The sequence below is a fragment of the Rhinatrema bivittatum genome, chromosome 1 (assembly GCF_901001135.1).
Source record: "Rhinatrema bivittatum chromosome 1, aRhiBiv1.1, whole genome shotgun sequence".
Classification (NCBI taxonomy): Eukaryota; Metazoa; Chordata; class Amphibia; order Gymnophiona; family Rhinatrematidae; genus Rhinatrema; species Rhinatrema bivittatum.
In genome coordinates this window covers 12,358,243-12,373,677 of record NC_042615.1, presented here as the reverse complement: position 1 = coordinate 12,373,677, position 15,435 = coordinate 12,358,243, and the positions used below count along the sequence as shown (strand labels likewise).

Genomic DNA, 15,435 nt, shown 5'->3' with positions numbered 1-15,435 from the left:
AGAATAGCCACTGCCATTAGCAATGATTACATGGAATAGACTTAGTTTTTGGGTGCTTGCCAGGTTCTTGTGGCCTGGATTGGCCACTGTTGGAGACGGGATGCTGGGCTTGATGGACCCTTGGTCTGACCCAGTATGGCATTTTCTTATGTTCTTATCCCCATCATGGCAACACCCCTAACACAACTTATCGGAATTGTGACCTTTACCATTTTCCTTCTAAATGCACAATCGATTTTAAAAAAGACCTCCCTACTATACGACATCCTTACCGACCAAAGCCCTGACATATGTGCCATTACAGAGTCATGGCTAAAGGACACAGACACAGTATTAGTAAACCAACTCCCCTCCGACACATACATTTTCTCTATTCCAAGACACAAAAAAAAAAAAAAAAAAAAAAAAAGGAGGTGGAATCCTCCTTGCAGCCAAAAAGAAATTCAACCTTACACTACAAGCCATTTCTCCCCCTCACAAACTGGAAATAGGTCTCTTTAAATCTCCCTCCCTCCAAATATGCCTAATTTATGCTCCCCCAGGAATTCTGGAAAATTACCCCTCCTCCCTTACTGAATACATATCCAAACATCTTAACATATCTACCCCAGCCATCATTCTCGGAGATCTGAATCTCCACATCGACCGCTGCCCCCTCTCCCCATCCTGAGAAGCTATTCTGGCCTCCATGAATGCTCTTGGCTTCAAACAGATTGTCACTAATCCCACACATAAGGCAGGGCACACGCTTGACCTTATATTCACTAACTCCCTCATACAACCTGACAAACCACTTTGCACTCCCATTCCATGGTCCGACCACTTCCGCATTGATACCAGTTGCACTATAAAAAGCACTCCTCTCACAACGCCTACTAAAAAAACCCATAAATTTTCGAAAACAATGCAAAACCGAAGACATAATAGAAGCTCACAGAAGAGCTCCCGAAATTAGACCTTACAGATGCAGACACCGCCACATCATCCTGGTTCCAACTCACCAGCGCCGTGGCAGATAAAATATGCCCCACACAAACTAAAGAAATTAATGCTGATAACATCAAAAAGAAACCTTGGTACACTCCAGAACTCAGAACCAAGAAAACTGAGCTCTGAAAACTTGAAAAAAGTTGGCGTAAAAAACAACTCCCCACCATACAAGCAAAATTCCGAACTTTACTCCACAGCTACTGTACAGCCACTGACAAAGCCAAAAAAGATTTTCATGCTTTAAGAATTCACCAGTTCCAATTCAAGCCACGAGCACTTTTTCAATACATATCCAACCTTATTACCTTGCCTCCTAACACAATTCCTGACAACGATGAAAATTCCAAATGCGAAAAACTGGCCCTATTCTTTCACAATAAAGTCGAAAGCCTTATGGCACGCTTTTCCTTTACACCCACGACCGCCAACTCACTCATACCCACCCCCTACTATAATACCTCCCCACAATTCCACTCAAAAAGCAAACGCCACAGCCACGCTCACTACCTTTGAGAACACTTCTACGTTAGAAATAGAAAATACACTCAAAAAAATCAAACCAGCAATGCATCTCTCAGACACTATTCCCACTAGACACTCTTTACTATCCCTAATCTAATTGCTAAACCCATAACAAACATTATCAACAAATCAATTTCCCTTGGTGTTGTTCCAAAACAACTTTAACACGCCATCATAAAACCCACCCTTAAAAAAACCCAACCTTGACCCCTCCAAGCCTGCAAATTATCGCCCAGTCTCGAACCTCCCCTTCCTCTCCAAAATCCTGGAAAAAATCAATAACCGGCAGCTCATTGAATACCTTGATGAACATCACATACTCTTCCCATCCCAATATGGATTTTGTAGGCTTCACAGCACTGAAACCCTTCTCATCTCACTCTCCGAACACATACTAAAAGCCCTGGACAAAAGCCAATCCTACATACTTGCACTGCTGGAAATTTCATCCGCTTTTGACACGGTCAATCACAACACACTCCTAATGCGCCTCAAAGAAATTGGCATTTCTGGCACCCCCCTACTCTGGTTTCAATCATACCTTAAAGACAGGCAATATAGTGTAAAAATCGGACACAGCGAATCAAAACCGATCAAACTATCACAAGGAGTACCTCAAGGCTCCTCCCTTTCATCCACACTATTCAACATTTACCTCCTCCCACTCTGTCAACTCCTATCTAAACTTGGTCTCCAACACTTCATCTACGCGGATGCTGTGCAGATCCTCATTCCCATAACTGATTCACTTCCAAATGCTTTAAAAATTTGGAACTCAGCCCTCACCGACATAAACAAGCTCCTCTCAGACAACTTCCTGGCTCTTAACACCAGCAAAACTGAGCTCCTCATTATATCGCCCCATAATAAACCCTCCAACACCTCACAACCCCCCAACTCTTCACAAACACTTCCACCAATTCACTACATGTTCGCAGCCTCGGTGTTATGATTGATAACCACCTTAATCTAAAAATATTTATCTCCACCACCATAAAAAACGGCTTCTTCAAATTACACATACTAAAAAGAATTAAGCCACTCCTACACCCTAATGACTTCCGCACAGTACTACAAGCCACGATCCTTGCCAAACTTGATTACTGCAACTCCATCCTTCTAGGCCTACCAAAAAACGCAATACAACCACTGCAGATGCTACAAAACGCTGCTGCTCGCATACTCACCAACACGCACCGTCACGACCACATTACTCCTGTCCTCCAGTTCTTACACTGGCTTCCTGTCACCTCCAGGATAATATATAAATCACTCACCCTCATACATAAGTCTATACACAACCAAAATATGCAATGGTTCTCTGAGCAACTCATTTTCCATAAGCCAAACAGACCAACCAGAACACAACACCAGGCAAAACTACAGACTCCATCACCCAAACTAACTAAACATGTATCCACCAGAGAACGATCATTTATCATCGCAGGCACAACCCTTTGGAACATGCCAATTAGTCTACGCCAGAAACAATGCCCCAAGAAATTTAAACAAAACCTCAAAACCTGGCTTTTCAACCAAGCATATTCCTGAACATCTCCCATCATTATCTAACCCATGTCAACTTCCTTTATTCCTACTATTCAGAATCCCTTTCTTTTCCCCTCTGCCTCCACTCAAAAAAATCAAACCAGCAATGCATCCCTCAGACACTATTCCCACTAAGACACTCCTTACTATCCCTAATCTAATTGCTAAACCCATAACAAACATTATCAACAAATCAATTTCCCTTGGTGTTGTTCCAAAACAACTTAAACACGCCATCATAAAACCCACCCTTAAAAAACCCAACGTTGATCCCTCCGAGCCTGCAAATTATCGTCCAGTCTCGAACCTCCCCTTCCTCTCCAAAATCCTGGAAAAAAAATCAACAACCGGCAGCTCAATACCTCAACTGAATACCTTGATGAACATCACATACTCTTCCCATCCCAATATGGATTTCGTAGGCTTCACAGCACTGAAACCCTTGGGAGTGAGTGCCGAGGTGGTGACCTGGATTGCAAATTGGTTGACGGACAGAAGACAACGTGTGATGGTAAATGGAACCTTCTCTGAAGAGAGAGCGGTTTTAAGTGGTGTACCGCAAGGATCGGTGTTGGGACCGGTCCTGTTCAATATCTTTGTGAGCGACATTGCGGACGGGATAGAAGGTAAGGTTTGTCTTTTTGCGGATGACACTAAGATCTGCAACAGAGTGGACACGCCGGAAGGAGTGGAGAGAATGAGACGGGATCTAAGGAAACTGGAAGAGTGGTCGAAGATATGGCAGCTGAGATTCAATGCCAAGAAGTGCAAAGTCATGCATATGGGGAGTGGAAATCCGAATGAACTGTATTCGATGGGGGGGGAAAGGCTGATGTGCACGGAGCAGGAGAGGGACCTTGGGGTGATGGTGTCTAATGATCTGAAGTCGGCGAAACAATGCGACAAGGCGATAGCTAAAGCCAGAAGAATGCTGGGCTGCATAGAGAGAGGAATATCGAGTAAGAAAAGGGAAGTGATTATTCCCTTGTACAGGTCCTTGGTGAGGCCTCACCTGGAGTACTGTGTTCAGTTCTGGAGACCGTACCTTCAAAAAGACAAAGACAAGATGGAGGCGGTACAGAGAAGGGCGACCAGGAAGGTGGAGGATCTTCATCGGATGACGTACGAGGAGAGATTGAAGAATCTAAATATGTACACCCTGGAGGAAAGGAGGAGCAGAGGTGATATGATACAGACTTTCAGATACTTGAAAGGTGTTAATGATCAAAAGACAACGACAAACCTTTTCCGAAGGAAAAAAATCAGCAGAACCAGGGGTCACGATTTGAAGCTCCAGGGAGGAAGATTCAGAACCAATGTCAGGAAGTATTTCTTCACGGAGAGGGTGGTGGATGCCTGGAATGCCCTTCCGGAGGATGTGGTGAAGACCAGAACTGTGAAGGACTTCAAAGGGGCGTGGGATAAACACTGTGGATCCATAAAGTCAAGAGGCTGCCAATGAAGAGTGGGTGACTCGCCAGAATGATGACTACTGCCTGGAGTCAATACCCTTATTAAATAAACATACACAGGCTTACGGTGACTCCAACATCGCTCTAAGCTTCAACAGCAAGAGGAAATGTGGAAAAAAGGATTCACACTCACAAAGAGGGGAGTAGCTGGCTTGTTACGGCGGTTACTACCCCAAATCAAATAAGCCTGATACTTCACTTTCAATGCATATACAGCAAAGTTCTCTGATTCAACGGCAGGGGAGAAGAAAAACTGATACTTCACACATCCAGCAGAGCTCTCTGCTTCAACGGCAGGGGAGAAGAAAAGAGGGTTCGCACTCACAAAGCGGGGAGTAGCTGGCTTGTTATGGCGGTTACTACCCCAAACCAAATGTGCCTGATACTTCACTTTCGATGCACATCCAGCATGGCTCTCTGCTTCAACGGCATGGGAGAAGACTTATACGTCACGCATATCCAGCATAGCTCCCTGCTTCAACGGCAAGTGAGAAGAAAAACAACCAATAAGGGCTAATAACATAGTCTGGGTAAAACAAATAAGCATGGGTGCAGCTTGCTTATTGCGGCGGCTACTACCCCTAACGAATCAAGCTAGATATTTCACTTGGATGCAGCTCCATCACTGCTCTCTACATTAAAGGTGGGGGTGGAAGGGAAATAGAACCAAGAGCTAAGAGAAACAGATAAGTATGAGAGAAAATATGTGTGAAGCTTGCTGGGCAGACTAGATGGGCCATTTGGTCTTCTTCTGCCGTCATTTCTATGTTTCTATCTCACTCTCCGAACACATACTAAAAGCCCTGGACAAAAGCCAATCCTACATACTTGCACTGCTGGAAATTTCATCCGCTTTTGACACGGTCAATCACAACACACTCCTAATGCGCCTCAAAGAAATTGGCATTTCTGGCACCCCCCCCTACTCTGGTTTCAATCATACCTTAAAGACAGGCAATATAGTGTAAAAATCGGACACAGCGAATCAAAACCGATCAAACTATCACAAGGAGTACCTCAAGACTCCTCCCTTTCATCCACACTATTCAACATTTACCTCCTCCCACTCTGTCAACTCCTATCTAAATTTGGTCTCCCACACTTCATCTACGCGGATGCTGTGCAGATCCTCATTCCCATAACTGATTCACTTCCAAATGCTTTAAAAATTTGGAACTCAGTCCTCACCGACATATTCAGAATCCCTTTCTTTCCCCCTCTGCCTCATGAACATAATGGACTGTACCCCGATGTGCTGTAATTATGCCCTCATTTTCTGACGCTTAATATTTATGAAATGTTATATTTATGAAATTTAAGTTTATACCAAATTTTTTAGTGCTACCCCTGTTACCATGTATGAATTAACCATTAGTGTTGCTGAATTACATTCCATTGTAAACCGAGGTGATGTTCCAAACGTGCCGCGGTATATAAAAAAAAACCTTAAATAAATAAAATAAAAAAGGTGGTTAATAAATCAGAATTATATGAATAGGAATAATTGCTTTTCTCTCCTCATGTGCTGGTAGGTTCTCACTCATTCCTTCCACTCACTTTCATCAGCATTTTTTGAATATTGGGATCTGTTGATAACTGTAGAATCTATAAGGCCCATACTGTCTTCAGCTCATGGAATGCATAATCTTACAGATTACTTAATGGGCATGGAGGAGTTTTCTTGTTCTTATACCCAGCTGTTTAAGATCTTTATCGCTACAGTCTACTAATCAAAAACCATAGGAGAGTACAGAAATTGCAAGTTGATTGATAGCTTGTATTTTATTTTGAGTTGTTAAAGAGCTTTACAAAATCATTTTCAATCTCCTATAGTATTCTTTACTGATCTTTTCTATCTGCACCTTCACCAACTCCTAGATATTTGTGTACTCCTGCTTAAGGTCTTTTATGCTACAGTCTGAGAGACGTTTTCGGTTTTGTTTAATTTTCCATTACAGAAAGTCACCTTTGCTCATTTGTCCAGGCCAAATGTCACCCTGATTCATCTGAAAAGCTTCTCACTGCTGTGAGTTGCTCCTCTGAATGATCATCACAGCAGCTGTAAAGCTTTGCACCATCTACAAGCAGTAGGCGTAACGTCTGCAGATCGTGTCTCTGAAATTAAGGGAAAATCCTTAGGTCAAAGAGTTAATAATAATACTCAAGAGGTTCGGTGCCAGGCGAAATAAGAGCGATGAAAGGGAATCTCCCTGAAATATTCCTCGCTAAATGTTGATATTAGGAATAACATATTACCCATCTTCATACTTCAGATGGAGGATAGTCTGAGTATATCAAGTTTATCAAGAAAAAGTGTCAATCAGTCCAGGATTCACTCTGTATATTTCAAGGCAATTTATTTACGAGAGAGTGTGGGATACCATCAAAAACTATTTTATAATCTATCCATGCTATACTGAGGTTTCGACCTGTTTTACAGCTGCTCATGATGACTTTATTCAGTATCAGCTGATCCTTTGTTCCATATGCTTCTATTCTGTTGCCCTTTTGGTCTATTGCCATAACATTATTAAAATCACATATTCTATCTGCATCTATTGCAGTGAACAACTGGTAGATTGCAGGTAGGCACTTTATTGGTCAATAAGTTTTGGGGAGCTTGCTTGGGAAGCAGGTGTGAATTCTGGCTGATCAGCTGAATCTTACACTTTATCAGATCTTGGTGGAGAGATGTTAACTGCTTGAGCCAAAAATCTGGAACCCCCATCTGGGCCAAGCCACATCTTCCCCTGGCTTCCAGCTCTATCATTGTTACTTTGGGTCATCCCATAATTTGGATGTCTGCCCTTTCCGTACTTTCTTGTGGGTTGGGTTAGCCATTCTGTTTCTCTGTTACAAAATCCTCGTACACGTTTCTCCAGAACCTTTCCGTCTCGGCTTTGGTTGGTGGTGTTTTAACTGCACTAATGTCAGTGTGGAAAATCCAGATTATCTGCAAATGGAAACTGAGGCAAAAGAAGCTTATACCTAAGGCGCCCACAAATGCAAGACAGGACATCGATTCTTCAAGGGCCTGCTGCCAAAATGCATGACTTGTAATGGACTCGCGCAGACTCTCGACAGTCCAGACTGTTTTGGCCTCGTGCTTGGTAGGAGCATATGGGATGAAGGTTTTATCAGTGGCCCCCTGAAGCGTTTCCTACCAGTGAGCCGATCAGCACCCTGTGCCAAGTCAAACATCTGCTCTGCCTGTCCCAAACAGGAAAAAACATGGTACCTCAGAGTATGAGGCTCATACCCGAACGGTCAAAAGGCAGCATTTTAAACCTTCAATCTGCTTCCAGTACCTACCCTGCAAACAGCACATGCCACCACTAATTCCATTAGCGGCTTTCCATTCCCTGGGGCACCAACAGCACAAATGGCTTTCACTGATTATGTTAATGCTATACTGGCAAGATCAGTAGTCCAATGTAATACCTTTTACAGAATGATAGAGGATTCCACATACACTAGCTGTTAAATAAACTTGACATTTCACTTTTTATATCTAATTTTTACAGAGGCAGCTCATTAAAGCTGTAAGGACTCTCAAATTCTCCCACACACCCCTGGCATGAGCTTTCACAGAAAATAATGAATGCTACATTGGAGACTTAATACCAGTAGAAATCTGTAGGTTTTGGCACAGCGACAACAACAAGGCCATCCTGTGCCAACCACACGCTTAAAAATATTCAAAGCTACATGCAAACAAGGCAAACAGATCTGTGATTGTACCAAGTCTAAAAAAAATATTACAGCCATTAAGATCTAATTTCTCAAATCGTTCTGTGTCTTTTTAAAAGGTAAAAAGAGCCCATCATTTGAGAGAGGTTCCAGGAAGACTGGTTCCAGCTGTGCAGCCCTAAAACGTGGACCTGCTTTGCTAATGAGTGCACGCACTCTGGTGACGCTTCACCCCCTCAGAAGATAGCAGCCAGTGAGGTGCCCATGCTGAAGACCCTCGCTCTGCAGCTCTTCCAGAATTGGCTCTGAGCCAGCCCCAAGTGCTGCTTCCATGTGGATGAATTTATCTGGCTGCTCTTCCAGTTTGGGGCTTAAGAGCCTGGACTGTAAGAAAAGCCTCTAAATCACGCCTTCTAGGTCAGCACGTCCGGAGGGGAGGAAGAGGACAACGTTCCATGTATACAGAGATAACATGGAACATGACAGCAGGTGAAGACCAAAGCGTGAAGACCACCCAGTCTGCCAGCAGGGTGTTCAGGTTTGTAAGGGCTGCTCTGTGCAAGTTCCACCCCCCCCCCATGCCTTCCTTCTAGGGCTGGACCTGCTGCTGCAGTCACCCCCATGCAGAAACGTTACACCAAAAGTTATCGCAGGTTAACACATTTCTTCATCTCCATCCTCTAGCCATTAGATTTCCTCTGTGCTTATCCCACACCCATTTGAATTCGGTTACCATTCTTTCTTCACAACCTCTTCTCTATGCTATGCGCCCACCACCCTTTGTGAAAAATATGACCTGATTTTGTTCCTGAGTCTACCCCCTCGGAGCTTCATATCATGACTCCTACTTCTACAGCTTCCTTTACATCAAAAACAGTTCGATTCTTATGCTGTATTAATACCATTCAGGTATATAAAATTCTGTACCATATCTCCCCCTCTCTCTCCCCTCCTTAGGTCCTCAAGACTCATCTCATGTGTCTTTCAGTACAGACTTCACACCATTTTGGTTGCCTTTCTCTGGACTGCTTCCATCCTATCCCTGTCGTTATTGAGATAAGGTCTCCAGAACTGAACTCAGTATTCCAGGTGAAGCCTCACCAAGGACTTATACAGGGGAAATATCACCTCCAATTTACCTTCTGGTTTTCCCTCTCTCTATAGAGGCCAGCATCACATTGGCCAGTCACCGCCTTGTCACACTGCTTTACTACCTTCAGATCAGACACTATTACCCTAAAGTCCCTTTTCCAGTTCAAGCACATCAGTCCTTCACCTCTCAATATGTTCAGCTGCTCTGGATAACTATACCCCTAATGCATCTTTCTGCAATCCTTTGCATTGAACTTTACCTGCCAAACATTCAACTGCTACTTGAGCTTTCTTACATCACTTAGATCACTACCACTTTACTCCTTCAGAGGTGTCCATTCTGTTGCAGATCTTAGTGTCATCCACAAGGCAAACCTTTCTGTTTAACTCCTCTACAATATTGTTCAGAAGCAGCCCCAAAATTGATCTTGAAGCATTCCACTTGTCACCCTTATCTCCTCAAAGCAAGCTACATTTACCACGATGCACTGTCATCTGTCAGTCAACCAATTTCTAATCCATTCCACCACCTTTGGATCCACTCCCAAGCTTCTCCTTTTATTCATGAGCCTCCTATGTCGGATTGGGCAAAAACTTTGCTGAAATCACATCAAGTGCTCGTCCTTGATCTAATTTTCTAATCAACCAATCAAAAAAATTCAGTCAAATTTGTCCAACATGACCTTCCTCTGGTAAAACCATGTTGCCCAGATTCTGCAGTCGACTGGCTTGTAGATAGTTCATTATCCTTTCCTTAGGCAGCGTCTCCATTAATCTTCCCACAGCCAAGATGAGGCTAACCAGCCTGTGGTTTCCAACCTCCTCTCTGCTACCACTTTTGTTAAGTGAGACCATAAATGCTCTTCTCCAGTCTTGTGGCACAACTTCAGTCTTCAGGGATCTCTTGAACAGACCCTTCAGTGGACCCACCAGCATCTCTCTGCACTCCCTTAGTATCACGTCATGTATCACATCTGGCTCCATGGCCTTGACCATTTTCAGTTTGCTAGTTCCACGTAGATACTCTCTTCTGTAAATGGGGTAGAATCTACTTCATACCTATCCATACTTTTGCTAACCAGTAGTAGACCTTCTCCAAGGTCTTCTTGAATTATTTGTTTAATATATCTGCTTTTCTTCATCTTTCTCCATAAATTGATCCTCATCACCTTTTAATCTTACAATACCACCTCTGGCTTTCTTCCTTTCTCTGACATGTTTTGTTCCTTGTTTAATTCTCTAGCAATCCTCTCTTCTACCAGGGCTTTTGCTATCCTCATTTCTTTCCTTGTCTTGTTCACCTTCACCAGATATTCTTACTACTACTCAACATTTTTATAGTGCTACATGACATTTACAGCACTGTACAAAAACACAAAGGAGACAGTCCCTGCTCAATAGAGCTTACAATCTAATAAGACAAACATACATTTCATAAAACAAGGCAACGTTTAAAAAGAAAAGAAAGTTTGTTAATGAGGCTAAAAGCAGACAATTGGACTTAAGATTGAAAAGCAGCTTCAGAAAGGTGCAGCTTTAGATGGGATTTAAACATGGTGAGAGGGGGAGTATGGCGCACCAGTTCAGGAAGTCTATTCCAAGCACAAGGCACACCCAGATGGAAAGCATGGATTCGGGAATTGGTGGTAGATGAGAAGGGCACAGTAGGAGTGACTTGTCCAATGAGTGGAGAGCACGAGGAGGGGTGTAGAGAGAGATAAGAGAGGAGAGAAAATGAGGAGCAGCAGAGTGAAGGCTCTTGTAGGAGAGTAAGAGGAGTTTGAACCTTATGCAGGATCAGATAGGGAGCCAATGCAGTGACTTCAGAAGAAGGGTTATGTGAGTGTAGTGACTTTGGCGAAAGATAAGTCATGCAGCTGAATTTAGGACAGATTGCAGGGAGAGAGATGGATCACTGGGAGACCTGTGAGGAGCAGGATGTAATAGTGTAAGCAGGAGGAGATGAGAGAGAGGAAAGGGTTCTGGTATGGATGCAGTGACTTTGGTGAAAGATAAGTCATGCAGCTGAATTTAGGACAGATTGCAGGGAGAGAGATGGATCACTGGGAGACCTGTGAGGAGCAGGATGTAATAGTGTAAGCAGGAGGAGATGAGAGAGAGGAAAGGGTTCTGGTATGGGTGCAGTGACTTTGGTGAAAGATAAGTCGTGCAGCTGAATTTAGGAGAGATTGCAGGGAGAGAGATGGATCACTGGGAGACCTGTGAGGAGCAGGATGTAATAGTGTAAGAGGAGGAGATGAGAGAGAGGAAAGGGTTCTGGTATGGGTGTAGTGACTTTGGTGAGAGAGATGGATCACTGGGAGACCTGTGAGGAGCAGGATGTAATAGTGTAAGAGGAGGAGATGAGAGAGTGGAAAGGGTTCTGGTATGGGTGTAGTGACTTTGGTGAAAGATAAGTCGTGCAGCTGAATTTAGGACAGATTGCAGGGAGAGAGATGGATCCCTGGGAGACCTGTGAGGAGCAGGATGTAATAGTGTAAGAGGGGGAGATGAGAGAGAGGAAATGGTTCTGGTATGGGTGTAGTGACTTTGGTGAAAGATAAGTCGTGCAGCTGAATTTAGGACAGATTGCAGGGAGAGAGATGGATCCCTGGGAGACCTGTGAGGAGCAGGATGTAATAGTGTAAGAGGAGGAGATGAGAGAGAGGAAAGGGTTCTGGTATGGGTGCAGTGACTTTGGTGAAAGATAAGTCGTGCAGCTGAATTTAGGACAGATTGCAGGGAGAGAGATTGATCACTGGGAGACCTGTGAGGAGCAGGATGTAATAGTGTAAGCAGGAGGAGATGAGAGAGAGGAAAGGGTTCTGGTATGGGTGCAGTGACTTTGGTGAAAGATAAGTCATGCAGCTGAATTTAGGACAGATTGCAGGGAGAGAGATGGATCACTGGGAGACCTGTGAGGAGCAGGATGTAATAGTGTAAGAGGAGGAGGAGATGAGAGAGAGGAAAGGGTTCTGGTATGGGTGCAGTGACTTTGGTGAAAGATAAGTCGTGCAGCTGAATTTAGGACAGATTGCAGGGAGAGAGATTGATCACTGGGAGACCTGTGAGGAGCAGGATGTAATAGTGTAAGCAGGAGGAGATGAGAGAGAGGAAAGGGTTCTGGTATGGGTGCAGTGACTTTGGTGAAAGATAAGTCGTGCAGCTGAATTTAGGACAGATTGCAGGGAGAGAGATGGATCACTGGGAGACCTGTGAGGAGCAGGGTGTAATAGTGTAAGCAGGAGGAGATGAGAGAGAGGAAAGGGTTCTGGTATGGGTGTAGTGACTTTGGTGAAAGATAAGTCGTGCAGCTGAATTTAGGACAGATTGCAGGGAGAGAGATGGATCCCTGGGAGACCTGTGAGGAGCAGGATGTAATAGTGTAAGAGGGAGGAGATGAGAGAGAGGAAAGGGTTCTGGTATGGGTGCAGTGACTTTGGTGAAAGATAAGTCGTGCAGCTGAATTTAGGACAGATTGCAGGGAGAGAGATGGATCCCTGGGAGACCTGTGAGGAGCAGGATGTAATAGTGTAAGAGGGAGGAGATGAGAGAGAGGAAAGGGTTCTGGTATGGGTGCAGTGACTTTGGTGAAAGATAAGTCGTGCAGCTGAATTTAGGACAGATTGCAGGGAGAGAGATGGATCCCTGGGAGACCTGTGAGGAGCAGGATGTAATAGTGTAAGAGGGAGGAGATGAGAGAGAGGAAAGGGTTCTGGTATGGGTGCAGTGACTTTGGTGAAAGATAAGTCGTGCAGCTGAATTTAGGACAGATTGCAGGGAGAGAGATGGATCACTGGGAGACCTGTGAGGAGCAGGATGTAATAGTGTAAGCAGGAGGAGATGAGAGAGAGGAAAGGGTTCTGGTATGGGTGTAGTGACTTTGGTGAAAGATAAGTCGTGCAGCTGAATTTAGGACAGATTGCAGGGAGAGAGATGGATCCCTGGGAGACCTGTGAGGAGCAGGATGTAATAGTGTAAGAGGGGGAGATGAGAGAGAGGAAATGGTTCTGGTATGGGTGCAGTGACTTTGGTGAAAGATAAGTCATGCAGCTGAATTTAGGACAGATTGCAGGGAGAGAGATGGATCACTGGGAGACCTGTGAGGAGCAGGGTGTAATAGTGTAAGCAGGAGGAGATGAGAGCAGGAGGAGATTTATTTATTTATAACTTTTTTTTATACCGAAGTTCAGGTAACAGAATTACTTATCACTCCGGTTTACATTATAACAAGTAGAAAACAATGACAACATATGTCTTACAATGAACAAGGGAGTGAACAACTTGGATAATATAACATAACATAACTAGGAACAGTAGCAGAATGCACTACTAGAGCGAGACTAGCACATGGGGAGGGAGGTTTGCTAATGGGAGGGGGGAGAAATTTCTTATTGATGAGTAAAAACATGAGCATGGGTTCTGGACATGGAGATGAGAGGTGATTATGCTGGGGGGGTATGAGGAGAGAGGGAAGGGGACAGTCATTATTACCGGGGCTCTGTGGGGGAGGGAAGATGCATTACAGTTACTCTGCCTGGATCACATCACCCCGGCGCTTATTGATCTGCGCTGCTTGCCAGTCAGACGACGTTTGGGGTTTAAGATCTCGGTGATTGCTTTTCCCTGAAAGAGTCTGGAGGTCCCAGGATGCTAATTTGTTCATGGGCTCCGGCTCCGATCCACCCGGCTGAGGGCCTCCATCACGTTTTGTTACCCGCACTGCGAGCCGCCACAGGGCAAGGCTTTTGGTTTAATATTGCTTTCACTCAATGAGCGTAATTGGCTGTTTGAATTTTGCTTTTAATGGATTGTTTGCAAGTGCTTCTATTGCTTTTGTGTTTTACGAACGTATGCGATGCTAACCGCGCCGAACGCTACATGGAGGAGGCGGGAAATAAGTGATGGGCCAAATGGGAAATAAATAAACGGGGGAGGGGAAGCTGATGGTGCCAAGGGGAGGGGAGAAGGTAGGGAAAGGGGGCAGTGATGAAGCCAGGAGGGTAGGGGATGGGGTGCATTTACCAGGAGTATCACCACCTGCCACCCTGCCCCACAGAGCAAGTGTGGCAAACGTACAGCGGTGGCGGAGCAGGGAATCACCTCTGTTCCTAGTGCAACACCACCCTCCCCAGACCCTGAACACTTCCTGAGCTTCTCCCATGCGCTCCTCAAGCCAAGCTTTCAGACAAATACGTTTGCTCAGGCACTCAAACGCAGCCAGGAATCCTGGAGTTCACGTGGAGGGTTTGCTTTCTGGAGAGTAAGCACCAGGAATCCGTGCAGTACAGATTTCCCGTGGCTCGCGCTACGCATCCTGACAAATTGCATCAGCAGGCTGAGGATGTCCTCTCAAAGCGTTGCACAATCGGATTCCAGAGAAACACTAAGACACCCCCGGGCCCGCTCCCTCCTCCCTCCTCCCTCCTCTTACACACAGAGGACGGGAGTCTGACAGGCATCAGGTGAGCAGCAGCAGCAGCACCTGACAGGAGGTCCCAGCACACATTCCTCTCCTGGCCAAGCCGCCTGGCGCTGCTCTTCCTTCCTGCTTTTCAGCCCAGAGCTATCTTAGCCTTGTTTGGAATAAAAGGGGGACGGGGAGGGAGGTGCTCGTCTGGCAACCCCTCTCCCCTCTGGCGCCTCAAGGCCAGGTCTCTGCAGTTTGCAGCCCTCAAGTCCCCTGATTTACTGACGTTAATAAGGGGAGAAGTGGCATCGAAGCCTGAGACAGAGAGAACCTTCTGTACTCTTACCTATAGGGCAGTGGTCCCCAGCCCTGTCCTGGGGGCCCACCAGCCCGTCGGGTTTTCAGGACATCCGCAATGAATATGCATGAGAGAAAATCTGCATGTTATGGAGGCAGTGCATGCAAATTCTCTCATGCATATTCATTGCGGATATCCTGAAAACCCGACTGGCTGGTGGGCCCCCAGGACAGGGCTGGGGGACCCCTGCTATAGGGGACTGCCTGCCAGGACCTACAGGGGAAGGTGCACAATTGCACTGGTGAAGTTTCTAAACTTGAAGCACCGATTTGTCTGCTGTTTGAACTGCAAGATTTCCCAGTGCTCTGCTGGCAAGGAAAGAGCCAGAGCTAGCACCACACATCTGTCCCGAT

General features: G+C 45.1%; 1 protein-coding gene across 1 annotated transcript in view; it reads right to left on the bottom strand.

The window, feature by feature from the left end:
• SPATA5 (spermatogenesis associated 5) overlaps positions 1-15,435 on the bottom strand; it is a 494,680-nt gene that overhangs the window by 194,578 nt on the left and 284,667 nt on the right. The gene's annotated exons all lie outside the window — the stretch shown is intronic.